At 45.8% G+C, this 15,433-nt stretch overlaps 1 protein-coding gene across 2 annotated transcripts in view; it reads left to right on the top strand.

The window, feature by feature from the left end:
• Positions 1-4,238: 4,238 nt before the first annotated feature.
• Positions 4,239-15,433, top strand: part of MAG (myelin associated glycoprotein) — a 68,759-nt gene continuing 57,564 nt past the window's right edge. For both annotated transcript variants that reach the window (XM_028742578.2, XM_028742587.2), the window contains exon 1: positions 4,239-4,493. The gene's annotated coding sequence lies outside the window, so the exon portion shown is untranslated. The remainder of the gene's footprint in view (positions 4,494-15,433) is intronic.

Genomic DNA, 15,433 nt, shown 5'->3' with positions numbered 1-15,433 from the left:
AACCCTGTGAAGAAGGTTAGACACAGAGAGAGGGAGTGACTGGTCTGAGGTCACCCAGTGAGCTTTGTGGCAGTTTGGGGATTTGAACCCAGGCCTCTCCAGGCCTTGTAGTCCAGAACTGAGTCCAACCAAGGTGTCCCCAACATTTCTGACCCTGGGGACACATCTAGAAATCTAAGGAGTTGTGTTTGGCGCACCACAGAATAACCATTTCACAGAAGAAAAACTGGCAATGCTCAGAATCTACACATACATAAAAAACAACACAGACAAAATAAATTGGAAATGACCAAACCAAAAAGCCCACCAACCCTCACAACTTACAACATTAAAAAAAAAATAGGAGGGCAAGTTGACTGGAGAGGCACCATCGGGCATGTTGCGCTCCTCCCTGGCCTCTGTGTTGCCTGGCAGAGGACCTTCTTCTAGTGGTACTGAGAATTCCTATTATTCTAGGGTTGCTGTATTTCAAAATGTGGAAATCTGGACACAAAAGAGCGGGGGGGGGGGGGAGGCAAAGTTGTTATTGCTTCCATTGCTAGTTTCCGAAGCTGCACACACGTTTGCTACCGATCCTGCAGTTTCTTGAGGCATAATGCTGTTTGAGGGACTATCCCTCAAATTAGCTTCCGTTTCATAGTTCAATAGCACCTGGTGAGCCACATGTTTTTTTCCACTCTGTCCAACACCACTTGTTGGTCCCCCCCCCCTCTTTTTTCTTCCATTATATTCATACTGAAGTGAGTTCTGATGCTGAACTTGCTTGGTTCCATATTACTTTTTAGATAGACCCAGTACATTGTATTGGTCGTTTGAAACCAACTCAAGTAATGCCAGTGGAGTGCTGTTAATGGTTAGAGTGCTGCACTAGGACCTGGGAGACCAGGGTTCGAATCCCCACCTCGCCATGTAGCTGACTGGGTGAACTTGGGCCAGTCATAATCTCTCAGCCCAAGCCTACCTCACAGAGTTGTTGTGAGGATGAAATGAGGAGAAAGAGAACCATGCACGCCTCCTGGAGCTCCTTGGATGAAAAAGGTGGCATATAAATGGAGTAAATGAATAATGCCCTCCTGGGGGATACGGAGGTTGGTTGGCAATCTGTCATGCATGTTCTAGTTGAGATTCCTGCATTGCAGGGGGTTGGACTAGATGACCCTAAGGTCCCTTTCCTCCTCTACAATTCTAAGATTCTAGAGGGGGAAACATTACTAAGCAGCAACTTGGGCAACTCCCCTCCTACCTCCCTTTCTCCCACTGGATCCCGCCCATTAAGACACGGTGAGCCGCGCGATTTGCTATACATTCTCCACATACAAGCCTCTCGTCCAATGAGCGGGAGCCAAAGACTGACAAGCCGAAGGGCGGGGTTTCTTCACATTTTTTCTCCAATCAGAATGTCCAAGGGGTGGATGCGTCATGGGGAATTGCCTGACGGGAGTTGAAGTTCTATCTCCCTCTCATTTGCTCGTCAGGCAGACCGTGGATCGAGCGGACTACAGTTCCCAAGTGCTTGTTCGGCAGCTGAGTTCAGCCTTAGCAAAAGAGAGCGCAGGAAGATTAGGAAAATCTCGGTTGAAAGAATGCGCTGGGTGGAATCGTAGAATTGCAGAGTTGGAAGGGAACCCGAGGGGCATCTAGCCTGCAATGCAGGAACCTTCCCTTTCCCTAATACAGTTTGGGGTCCTGTTCAGGACTATTCTACTCCCCATCCCATTCAGGAGCAATGGCCAGGTGTATCCTAGTTTATAAGAGGACAGTCCTCTGCCTAGTCCAAGTCTGGCTTAATGATCAAAAACATTATTATTATTATTATTATTATTATTATTACTTATACCCCACCCATTTGGCTGGGCCTCCCCAGCCACTCTAGGCGGCTTCCAACAATATTAAAAACAATACAGTGGACACTTGGGTTGCGAGCGTGATCCGTGCGGGATGCACGTTCGCAACCCACAACGGTTGCGACCCGCAGTGGTGCATCTGCACGCGCAGGTTGTGATTCGGCACTTCTGCACATGTGCAATGCGCAATTTAGCGCTTCTGCGCATGCGCGACCGCCAAAACCCAGAAGTAACCTGTTCCAGTACTTCCGGGTTTCGGCAGGTGCGTAACCCGAAAAAACACAACCTGAAGCGGCTGTAACCCGAGGTATGACTGTAAAACATCAAACTTTAAAAACTTCCCTGAAAGCCTTGAAGCTGCCCAGACACAGCACAGTAGGCCCCCTTCCCCCACCATGGTGAGAAGTCTTTCTATGTAAATTGCAGAAATCCATTCCAAATTTACATATGCATAAATAAATTAGGGGCATACAATTTTTACACAGCTCTGTTTTCCTCGGCAGCCATTTCAGGGCTACAGTCCTCAGAGTTCCTCGTGAGGAGGGATTGGTTTAACAACCATACCTTCTTCACAGGGAGCTACAGTTTTGTCAGGGCAGCAGTTTTCAAAGGTTTTTGGCAGGGGTTGCCAGCCCAGGACCTGAGACCCTTCTGCATGCATCGGGAGAGTGTGTGCACAAATTCCATCATGCTTAGTTTATTTTTTTGGCTGCTATTCTCTTAATGTTGTTAATATTGTTTTATGGATCATGAATGCTGTAGTACGTTTTGAATCCTGTATATGACTTTTGTTGTAATGGTGCTGTTTAGCTTATTCCCCCCCCCCCCGTCGTTTTGTTAATAGTGCTTTATAGACTGCAATTGTTTTACTGATGATTTACTGTATAGTTGTTTTACTGAGGAATTGTTATGATTTATGTTGTATATATGAAGTTCTATTATGCCGTGGTTGTTTACTGTTCGTAAGCCGCTTTGCAATGCATGTGCATGAAAAGCAATGTAGAAATATAATGGAGCAATCAAATCAATCACAGCCGATGCTCTACCACCGAGCTACCGCTTGGACCATGCTACCTGGAGCCGATGAGAGTTGGGATGGCCAAAAATATCTGGAGGGCAGCAGGTCCTGCATCTCCACTATAGAAAGTGTCCTGTGGAAATGCCTCCATATGCAGCTGAAGGCTGAATGACACCCCAAACGGGACAGGAAGATCGAAACCTTGAGCTGGACCTGCAGAACCGAAACCCTGCCAGGAAAACAGTGCTGGTTTTGTCAGTTCAGCCCGTATGACTGCCCCCCCACAAGCATTTATGTTATCCAGACCCCCCACATGGGTTTAACATGGAGACATGTCTTCTAAAATGGACCTCAAATGGATATATGAGTCCAGATTTCCCACATTCAAGCCAGAGCTCTGCTGTCCATCACTCCATGTTGGTGCTATATTTTGATTTTTATCCATGGTATCAGGGGCATGGGACGCGGGTGGCGCTGTGGGTTAAACCACAGAGCCTAGGACTTGCCGATCAGAAGGTCGGCGGTTCAAATCCCTGCGACGGGGTGAGCTCCCGTTGCGCAGTCCCTGCTCCTGCCAACCTAGCAGTTTGAAAGCACGTCAAAGTGCAAGTAGATAAATACTTCCGGCAGGAAGGTAACCGGCGTTTCCGTACGCTGCTCTGGTTCGCCAGAAGCGGCTTAGTCATGCTGGCCACATGACCCGGAAGCTGTACGCCGGCTCCCTCAGCCAATAAAGCGAGATGAGCGCCGCAACGCCAGAGTCGGTCACGACTGAACCTAATGGTCAGGGGCATAGCTAGGCACAGGCTCAGGATGCAAATGGGCATGTGCCTGTTTACATGCTTGGATGCCTCTGGGCGAATTAAGGTGTCGGAGACCATGGATCTTACCAGCCCTGTGCTCCACAGTATACCTAGTAAGCAAAATAATATTTTTTTAAAAAAAATATTAAAAAGGCAAAATGGGAAGATGCCTTGCACATTGCTCCGTCCACTTCGGTGCCACCTACACTAACTGGCAGCAACTCTAGCGCTCTAGGCAGGAGATATTCCCAGCCCTAGCTGGAATTGCTGGGGATTGAACATGGGAACTTCTCCATGCAAGACAGAGTCTCTGCCACCGAGATGTGGCCCTAGGGAAAGAAGGGGGCAGGAGATCAGGGACCTGATGCAAAAGACCTGGGGCTCAGGCCCCTGGGCCACCCGCTGAGAACACCTGTAGCTCAGTTACAGGACCCCTGCTCAACAAAGCAACCCAATCCTAGACTTCTGTTTACTTCCGCAAGTCATTCCTTTCCTGGGTGTTTTGCTCCCCACCCTCCGGTCCTCCCTGCCCCCCATCTCCATCAATACTTAAGCCCGATCTCCACGTCTGGCACATCTGTGTGCATCACTTCATCCTGACATCTCGCCACTGCTGCTCCCTCTACGCCCAAAGTGTACACAGGGGCTCATTGTTCTGGATGCTCAGCTTCCCCTTGTGGGCTGATCTGCCTTGACTTTCGCTGGCCACTGAGGCTGGCATAACCTGGTACCCTTGGCTGGCTCTGAGGACTTGTCTGGTTTCCCGGGACGTATTTGCTGGAGGAAGGACAGCAGCGATTCCACGAGAAGCCCATCCTCAGATTCTGGGTGAGTGCCGTTTTATTTTACTTTTGTGAGGGGCTTCTGTGGGAAGGCTCACCGATGAGGGTAAAGGACCTGGTTCTTTTTTGTGTATTGTCAGAGCATGGATTGATCTCCAAGCAGAGTCAGAGAGCCGTTTCAAATCAAAAGACAGCTGCTAAGGTATTTTTATACCTTTGGGGGGAAAGGAGATTGCAATTGTTCGGAGCAGCGGTAGCCAACTTCTGGCTTATGAGCCACATCTGTGGCATCTGTCCCTTGGTGGAACCCCACCATAACTCAGTCAAGATGTGAGATAAAGCCTGCCTACTGCTTCACTATCAAGGGGAAGAGTCAGGGGGAGACATTTTTGTGGTGTGTGTTCGTGAGATCTTAGCTCAATGGCAGAATACCTGCATCACCCGCAAAAAGACGCAACTTCAATCACCAGCAGCTCCAGGTACGGCTGGGAAAGGTCCCATTAGAAACTGATTTATTTACAATATGCCAAGGAACTCAAGACCCCATATATGGTTCTCCCTGCTCTATTTTATGCTCGCAGCAACCCTGTGAAGTTGGTTAGGCAGAATGACAGCGACTGGCCCCAGGTCAGCCTGCGAGCTTCATGGCCGAGTGGGAATTTGAACCCTGGTCTCCCAGGTCCTAGCCAAACATTCAGTATCCCTGTGTTCTTCAGAGGAAGGGTGGTATATAGATTTAATAAAAAGAAGAAGAAGAAGAAGAACCAGTGTCAATGAGCATAGGATGTTCTGATTTTTACTGGAGAAATGTTGGAGGGTATGGAGTTATGCAGTGCTTCTTTTCTATTAAAAATGTTTAGAGGTACGCTCATTTTCCTACTCATATTGAAATACTGCCCCTCAATGAGACCAAACTTAGATTCACAAAATATTTAGGGGTATGCGTACCCCCAGAAAAAAAGCACTTATGTGACCTCCAAGCCATGGAGATAAATAACTATACAACCTTTAGAAGATATCTGAAATCAGCCTTGTCTATGCAAGTTTTTAAAAATGTTTAATGTTTTATTATGTTTTTATTTATGTTGGAAGCCTCCCAGAGTGGCTGGGGCAACCCAGTCAGATGGGTAGGGTACTGTTATTGTTGAAATTATTATTATTATTATTATTATTATTATTATTATTATTATTATTACTATTATTCATTCAAGAAATGCTGGAGGGTATGTAATACTGAGTCAGATGGACCAATAGTCTAACTTAGTTTAAGACAGGCTTGTATGTTCCAGTGATCTACATGCAGGAGAATGTGGAGACATAGGAACATAGGAATCTGCCTTATACAGAGTCAGATCACTGGTCCATCTAGCTCAGCTTTGTCTACACTGACTGATAGCAGCTCTCAGGGTTTCAGACAAGATTCTATCCCAGCCTACCTGGAGATGTCGGGGATTGAACCTGTGACCTTCTGCTCACAAGACAGATGCTCCACCACTGAGCTACAGCTCCTTGGTCCTGAAGTGATAGAAAAAGGGACAGTTTCATTCAAGATCGCATGCTGAGAATCACAGTTTTGACAGTTCCTTTCTGGCAGGGTGGGGTGGGGGCAATGTTCTTGCAACTAGACAAATTACGCTCTGCAGAAATGGTTGAAATTGAGCTGTAGCGCTAGGGTTATTTATATATTTATTATTTTCAGAAAATATTCCTATGAGGGTGCCCCCTCCAGGAGGTCACTGTTACGCAGGAGGGATTTAAGAAGTTTCGGTTTGCATTATGAAAGTGCCTTCTCACCCATGTTGTTTTAAATTTAAAATGCCCTTTTGCTGTTAGACAAGTGATGGGGAACTGCATTGAAAAGGGTGGGATGAATGAACAATTGATGGGAAGCAGGTTCAGCCCACCCATGAGGCAAGGTGAGGAGACTGCCTCAGGTAACAGGATTCATTGGTGCAGCAGATCCCGATGCCAGAACAAGAAAAGAGGTGTCATTTGGGGGGGGGTGTCCACCTGAAGTGCCAAAATATCTTGGGCTGGCACTGATGGGAAGACATGTAACCACTTTGCATGCGGACCAGGATGAATGTTGAGTCAATGGCTTGTGAGTCCTCTAAGAGTCCTCCCCTCCACTCCATGTTAAAGTCAACTTTGCACCATTCTGCTGCATGTCTGCATCATGAGTAGGGGTTTGATTCAGTCCACATTTAAAGGCAAGCTTATCTACTTCACACTCTCTGAAACAAGATGTGAACCAAAACACAGGCAACCTTCTGAATTCATACTTATCCAAATTTTGTGATACAGTTCTCCAGTTAAGTAATGCACCCCAAAAATGCATATACTTGGGTGTATATTCATGGGGAAAAACAGGCAAAGATGCATGAGTTTAGGGGAAATTGCTCAAAGATGTGTATCTCAGGTAATATCGCATACAGCCTTGTGCATATTAGGAGACACTCTTTCTAAAATGTTGATGAATTTTCATGAGAACTGTATTTAAAAAAATGTGAAACTGAAAATGTTGAGAACTGAACTTAACATTGGAAAGATTGGAAACTGAAATGGACATTTTCACCCATTGCTAATCAAGGGAGGGAGTGTGTAAATTTAATGGTAAGCTTCTCTTTCCATTTGTGCATTTAGTAGCCCTTGAGAGTGCAGAATTTGAGAATATTTAGCTTAGAGCAAGTGGCCAGGAATGGTGCAAAGGAATAGGTCTTCTTCGGATCCAAAAGGGTTAATTCAGCAGAACTGAAACTGAATTCTGAAAGTAGGTCAGCCATTTGAAATTGGTATATGAACAATACATTTGGAAATGTTTTAAAACATGGTGCTGAGAGGAAATCATTTGCAGTGTTCAGTGGTTAGGTTTGACACTTTTTCAGCTGGTGTTCCCAAAACTCTCAAATCGAATAGTGCCCGTTGCCAGGAATGTGGCATGGGAGAAAAATGGAATAAACATTTCAAGGTTGTGGTTTCCTTTGCAAGTAAATTTGATATGCCACAGTTTGCATGAGAATTCCACCCCACCCTCCCAATTCATTTCAGCAATAACCAGGAAAGCCAGGATGCCAGAGCCAGAATCTTGTCTCTGATGGGAGCACTCTTGGCAAATTGTTTTGCAAATTGTAGAGTGGATGGGCAGGGTGTGTGTGTTGCATTTGAATTCTCAAAGCCTTCATCAAGTTTTGAAGTTCTCTGGGTTGGTGCGGTGGCTAATCATAAAACCTTTAACCTATTCAAAAACACATAATGTTCTGCACAAACCCAGTCTCTGAGTGGCGAGACACGTCGGTGGTGGTTTCAAGCACTTTTCTGAGGTCTGGAACGAAGGTGAATGGAGACTGTGGCATTTTTAGGTTATATTTACCCATATATACAACCTGAGCATGTGGGATGCGGGTGGCACTGTGGGTTAAACTACAGAGCCTAGGGCTTGTCGATCAGAAGGTCAAATCCCCATGATGGGGTGAGCTCCCATTGTTCAGTTCCTGCTCCTGCCAGCCTAGCAGTTCGAAAGTATGTCAAAGTGCAAGTAGATAAATAGGTACCGCTCCGGCGGGAAGGTAAACGGCGTTTCTGTGCGCTGCTCTGGTTCATGGTGGCCATATGACCCGGAAGCTGTACGCCGGCTCCCTTGGCCAATAAAGCGAGACGAGCGCCGCAACCCTAGAGTCAGCCACGACTGGACCTAATGGTCAGGGCTCCCTTTACCTTTACAACCTGAGCATAGTATGGAGGGCATCACAGCACTAATTCTCCAGAAAAGGAATTGGTTCAGCAGCCTCTTCTACTGGATTCTAAGCGTTTCCTGTGCACTAAACATTTTGCAACGTATGTTTAAAATGCCCCAGGTTGAATCTCTCGCATTTCCGAGAGCAGAGGATCTCAGCCAGTGTCAGGGGGACACAGTGAGTAGATGGACCAAGGATCTGAGTACAAGGCAGCTATTTCATATATTTATACTGGATGTTAGCCGCAGGTCGCCCTCTCACAATTATCTTGCATTTCCTCTGTACGTGCAGCCAATGCTGTTCAGCAAGGTATAATAATATAATAATAATTTATTATTTATACCCCTCCCATCTGGCTGGGTTTCCCCAGACACTCTGGGCGGCTTCCAACAGAAAACTAAAATACAATAACCTATTAAACATTAAAAGCTTCCCTAAAGACTGGACGGCTGGCAAAAAAGGCACACTGGTTGCTGTTGGGCAGCCTTGGAAAAGATGCTGCTGTCTTCTGGAGATCTGTTGGGTTGGGTTTGGTGGAGCGTTTCACTCCAGCCTAAGGACAGAACTTTTTGCCACGTTATGTTGTTGTTTTCAGCAGTGGCCCAAAGCGAGTAGAAAATTCAGCATGTGGCTTCTTTCCTGTCACAGCACCCCCTTGACAGGAAAAGCATCACCTGCCAGATTACTGTTGCTGCTAGAACAACTGTGGCTGCCCTGTTGGCTCTCCAGTTGGGACTCCCATCAAGTTCCGCCAACGCCAGCCATCTTAGCCAGTGGGCCAGGAATGAGGGAAGTTGTTTTGTGCTCCAGAGGGTAGGACCCGAATCAATGGATTCAAATGCTAAGAATGTCAGGGATTCTACCCAAATGCGATTTTGCTTTTAAAACGCATTGTAAGGAGTCTGTATGGGAGTATATTGTATTTAAAAATAGGGTATCAGAGTTTTTAGGGGCTAACCAGGTTGGGATAGCTGGGATAGCAGGCTTGTTGGGTTTTGAATGTCTTATGTAGATTTTTCAGTTTCTTTGTTCTGTATGGGACAATGACAATAAAGATTATCATATAGAAATTCTTTAGCTCTGATTCCTATGTTGCAGGGACTTGGATTATAGATGACTCTTGGGGTCCTTTCCAACTCTGCAAATCTAGGATCCTATGAGTTGCAGCTCAAGACCCGCCTCAGGAGAGGCAGGGTGTGTGTGTGGAGTTATCAACCCTTCCTGCTTCACACTGGAATGGAGGGAATTTATATAACGAGTCCCAAACTGAACAAGCTTTTTTTTCTTTTGGCATGGTGCACGTTTGATTTTATCCACCCGAGGGCAGCAGGGACCCATGAACAAACACAAAGGCCCGCTCAACAAAGGCATCTTTGAACAAGCTGCAGCTCCTACATGGTGTTCAGATCCGAGCGTGAAGAGGAGAGCTTTTAATAGCAGACAAAGTGCGGGATTGCTCTTCCACAGCTATAGCTCTCCCAACCCCTTGTCAGCACCCTGGCAAGATGTATTTTTATGTTCTCTCACATTGGCCGCGCTTTGTGTTTAAACTGTTCTCGCTTGCAACACTTGAAAGTGCAATACAAAAGCATAATAATAATACAAAGCCCCCAGTCTTGAGCTTTGAAAGGTTCCTAAGAGAGGGTATCATTCTCAATGATGAGGAGGCAGCGTGAGTTCATTTATGCTGCCTCCTTGCTGGCCTGTTCTAAATTTTTCAGAAAACAAACCTAAACAACAGCTTTCATTATCCTCGTTTATTATATTTTTATCTCACCCTTCCTTCGAGGAGCTCCAGGAAGTATTTCTTATTTATTTCATTCAGGGAAATTATACGCCGCTTATTGGTGCTTGTCTCTAAGCAGTGTACAAGGAATGCAGTCCAATGAAAATTAAAAACTACGAAGTCAAAATTATAAATGCTTTCTGGGATTTATTTATTTTTAAAGTATTCAGGTGCTTGAAGTTCAACAGGGAAAGTGGGTATTCTCTCACCTCAGATGGAAGAGGCTTCCATAAATTCGTGCCCCCGATATTCAATGTATAGCTCCTGATGAATATGAGCATAGAATCATAGAACCATTGAGTTGAAATAGACCCCAAGAGTGCATCCCATTGGATGCAGTGGATCTGAGCCATGGGGGACCACCAACAGTGACTCCCCAAAAGGCCTAAGGGATCGGGCAGGGGTATAAGGGATCAGGTGGTCCCTGTGGTATCCTGGACCCAAGTTGTTAAGGGTCTTGCAAGGATCTTGCAAGGACTTTGAACCTGGCCTGGTAGTATACAGTGGTACCTCAGGTTACAGACACTTCAGGTTACAGACTCCACTAACCCAGAAATAGTACCTCGGGTTAAGAACTTTGCTTCAGGATGAGAACAGAAATCGCGTGGTGGTGGCGCAGTGGCAGCAGGAGGCCCCAATAGCTAAAGTGGTACCTCAGGTTAAGAACAGTTTCAGGTTAAGAACGGACCTCTGGAACGAATTAAGTTCTTAACCCAAGGTACCGCTGTATGTGGCTCACTCACCACACCCTTTTATCTTCAGAACGACCCTATGAAGTAGGTTGTACTGACAAAGAGTAATTGTCCCAAAGTTGGCCCCTGGCTGAATAGGGATTTGAACCTAAATCTCCTCAGTCATAGTCCTAGACTGCGATGGCTATACCGCACTGCCTGTTTATGTTTTGCTGCTAGGTCACGCCACTGTGAGTTTGGAAACTCTGAAAAATTGTGGTATTTGATCACTAAATCTACGCGCCTTGTTAAAAGCACGAGATTTGCTCGCCCTGCCCCCTCCACGTTAACCAATATTGGCCTGCAGAAAACTGGGTTCCAAAAACTACCCTTGAATTTCATTACTAATATGTATCCCAAGTGGCAATTCTGACAGCCAATCTTTCATCATTAGTTACGTTGCCTGGAAACATCGAGCATTCGGAGGCTTTCAAAATTATTTAAGAACTTCAAAATGTTCTTTTGAATTCTCCCGAAATGCTGAGCTGTAACAATATGAAAACACGACGATCCTCGTCGCCATATGCTGATTCTTCAAGACTTAGCAAAGCTGAGAGCCGTTTGATACAAGCACATCCACCTTCTGTTTACAGGAATGCATCTGTAAGATATTGCAATAATCTTTAATGTTTGTGCTGTTTTCTAACCTTTGGTAGAGAGAAGCCCTAGTGACAGATTTTTCTCTGCCAAGATCTAGCGGCCCATTATTTTGGCAGCAATTAAAAGGCTTCCAAGATTCCAAGATTAGGGTGGCCATGTGCCCTTTTTTACAGAGGACAGCCCTCTGTTTGAAGGACTAGTCGGTCCAAGTCTGGTTTAACAAAAAAGAATCAACAGAAGGGAGAGTAGGAGGACCATTAAAGGAGCTGTCCTAACAACTCTCAGCACTATTGCTGTTGTTATTGTTTTAAGAGAATTTCAGTTATACAAAATAAAGTGAAGAAAGCAAAGAAAAAAAGGAGGAAAAATGCAAATGAGAACTAAAAATACAATAAGAAAAAGGGATATAATGAAATACACTAAATATAATCAGTTACACTTCCATACATTGTTATATAGATATACAGTGGTACCTCGGTTTATGAACTTAATCCGTTCTGGAAGTCCATTCTTAAACCAAAACTGTTCTTAAACCGAGGCGTGCTTTCCCTAATGAGGCCTCCCGCTGCCAGTTCCCTTCCACCGTTCGGCTTCCGTTCTTAGACTGAGGTAAAGTTCTCAAACCGGGACACTACTTCCGGTTTTGCAGAGTTTGTAAACCGAATCGTTCTTAAACCGGACTGTTCTTAAACCGAGGTACCACTGTATACGTAATGTTATTGTCCTAATATGATTATTATTGTCCTAATATGATTATTAATAACCCACTATACTTTATATAAACTTGTTCCAAACATCAGTATATTTATCCAAACAAAACCTACATCAATAGGCAACCTATGCATAAGTTGCGAATGTTGTCATGTTGTCGATCCATTAGTTAAAGGGGATCTTATCTTTATTCTTCTGGTTCATCGATGCCAATCTTTTAGCCATAGTCAAGGCGCATAGAATCCATGTTCATTGCTCAGCACTCTTTAACCAACTACAGCTCCCATAATTCTTTGTGGCTGTTCAAAGTGGTATCGCGGTGCTTCAAATGGATGGCCTCCCACAGGCTTTCTCCGTGGTGGCAGTGGCAAGCACGTAGCATCAGCTCTTATTTAACGCTGTGCAGCTGGGAAGGGCTGTTTAAATTTCCCACAATGCCCCGGAGTGACGCAACATCGGTGGCATTGTGGGAAATAAAAATGGCAGCGGCCACTTTATTAAAGTGAGGCCCGAGGCAGGAATGGGCACTGCCAGGCTCCTTGGGGGTTCTGTGGCTGCCCAAGGATGCATACCATGAGCAGCATGGGGTCTATACCAGGCATAGGCAAACTCGGCCCTCCAGGTGTTTTAGGACTACAACTCCCATCATCCCTAGCTAACAGGACCAGTGCTCTGGGATGATGGGAGTTGTAGTCCCAAAACATTTGGAGGGCCGTGTTTGCCTATGCCTGGTCTGTACCATAGATGGGGAAGGTGTGGACCAGCAAAAGTGGCTGGATTGTTGTTGTTGTTTAGTCGTGTCCAACTCTTTGTGACCCCCTGGACCAGAGCACGCCAGGCACTCCTGTCTTCCACTGCCTCCCGCAGTTTGGTCAAACTCATGCTGGTAGCTTCAAGAACACTGTCCAACCATCTCGTCCTCTGTCGTCCCCTTCTCCTTGTCTTTCCCAACATCAGGGTCTTTTCCAGGGAGTCTTCTCTTCTCATGAGGTGGTCAAAGTATTGGAGCCTCGGCTTCAGGATCTGTCCTTCCAGTGAGCACTCAGGGCCGATTTCCTTAAGAATGGATAGGTTTGATCTTCTTGCAGTCCATGGGACTCTTAAGAGTCTCCTCCAGCACCATAATTCAAAAGCATCAATTTTTCAGCGACCAGCCTTCTTTATGGCCAAGTGGCTGGATTAAAACTCCCATAATCTCTGAGCAACATCCTGATGGGAGTCGGAGGGCACCAATATTGGGAGGGCTACAGGTTGTCCAATCATGATTTACACACAGACAAACACATATCATTTTGCCCTGTTTAGATGACCCCCCCCCCACCTTCGTGTAACTTCAAGCTGGATTTCAGTGATGCATTTTCCTCTTTTTTTGACACTGCATTAGTTTCCAACCTATCGAGTATTTAAATTTCTTCAAATATCTATTTGCCTTTTGGAAAGCAAAGCCTGACGAGACTAGGCCTAGGACCATAACCAGTTTAAATTTTATTTTTATTTTTATGATCACCTTAAAAGAATTCTCCGATTTATGAGGCAAGAATTAAAAAATAGGACGTTAAGAGTTTTAATATACAGACATAAAAACTGCAGTTTGCAGGTGGCAACCACCATCTTAGAAGTCATCAACCCCTGCCCCAGACCACTATTTCATAGGTCCTTCTTTGAGGAAGGGTGGTAGCTCAGTGGTAAAGAATCTGTTTGCATGCGGAAGGACCCTGGTTCAATTTCTGGCATCTCCTGGGCGGGGTGGGGGGAGGCATTTTCATTCCAAAACAACTTGTTTTCATCAAATGCTGGCGCATGCCAGCTGAATCAATTCACTAATCTATTAAAACGAATGTCATTCATTGACTAAGATTTCTTTAACCGGGCAACAGGTTAGAAATGCTAAGCGTGGAGTTTCAGACATCAAGATTTTGCCAGGCTGTAAGATTTGTGCGACATTAAAATAATAATAATAATAAGTCAGATTGCAAAAGGGTGCAACAACCCTAGAAGCCCCTCGCATCTGATCCGCAGCACGGCTGCACAATGTGATGTAAGTGAACAGAGTCTGGGCTCTGCTAGGGACGGGCTGAGCCTAGCTTGGACAAACAGCTTTGTTCTGTGACCTTTCCTTGAGTGGCGCTGCCAGGCTGTGCCATTCCAGAGCGGCTGCTTCGCGGCGCTGCGTTGAGCACGATCTGCTTTTAACACAAGCCATTGTCAAGAGGAAAGAAGGCAGAGCAGGGAAGGGCGCCACTCTGCGAGCGGGAAAGAGACCTTTGTGAAACTAAGGGAATGAGCACCTAGAAAGTCCTTGACTGCACAGACCGTTACTCCAGTGACCTACATGTTAGATCAGTCCGCCTGGCCTGTTTCAAACCTCAGCCACACAGGAGAGAGATGAGGAGCAGCCCTAGACTGAGGCACCATCTGCATCATACACTTAAAGCAGTACCACGGTAAACACTCATGGCTTTGCCCTGGGAACTGTGGTTTTTTGAGGGTGGCGAGAGTTGTTAAGAGACCCCTGTTCCCCTCCCTCAACTACAATTCTCAAAGTGGTTTAACAATAACCCCTCTTTACAGGGAACTCTGGGAATTGTAGTTCAGTGAGGGGGACAAACTACAGTTCCCAGGATTGGGGGGGGGGCTATGACTGCTTGCAGCAGTTCTCAACCTGTGGGTCCCCAGATGTCGTTGGACTACAACTCCCATCATCTCTGAGCTCTGGCCTTGCTAGCTAGGGGTGATGGGAGTTGTACTTCAACAACATCTGGGGACCCACAGGTTGGGATGTTGTTGTTGTTGTTTACCAGCAGATCCCAGGGCAGGTTGCAGAAATCGAACTTTCAGAATTGCAAACAGTGAGCGCTGCATTAGCATGAATTGGGTGGGCTCTCAAAACACACATCTCGGGGTGCAAAAGTACTTCAGCATTTGCCGAAAGCTGTCTAGTGAAGAATCCAGACAGACCACTTTGGGAAGGGAATGCCAAAATTTAGGGGCTGCCACAGAGAATGCTCTCTTCCCAGCTACCGCCGCCTCAGCTTCTGAGGGAAGTAGAACTACCATGAGGGTCCCCTCTGCCGATATCCACACCTGAAAGGCTTCTGTAGGGAAGGTTTTGTGGATACAGTGGTACCTCGGGTTACAGATGCTTCAGGTTACAGACTCCGCTAACACAGAAATAGTACCTCAGGTTAAGAACTTTACTTCAGGATGAGAACAGAAATTGTGTGGCGGCAGTGGGAGGCCCCATTAGCTAAAGTGGTACCTCAGGTTAAGAACAGTTTCAGGATAAGAACGGACCTCCAGAACGAATTAAGTTCTTAACCCAAGGTATTTGGGGCCCAAGCTGTTTGGGGCTTCAAACACTAATGTGGGCACCTTGAATTGGGCTCAGAAAGAAACTGACAACGCATTTCCATTCCTCTACTGC

Source organism: Podarcis muralis, chromosome 7, assembly GCF_964188315.1.
Source record: "Podarcis muralis chromosome 7, rPodMur119.hap1.1, whole genome shotgun sequence".
NCBI classification, from domain to species: Eukaryota; Metazoa; Chordata; class Lepidosauria; order Squamata; family Lacertidae; genus Podarcis; species Podarcis muralis.
Note: the sequence above shows the minus strand (reverse complement) of the source record. Positions and strands in the feature narration are given on the sequence as shown.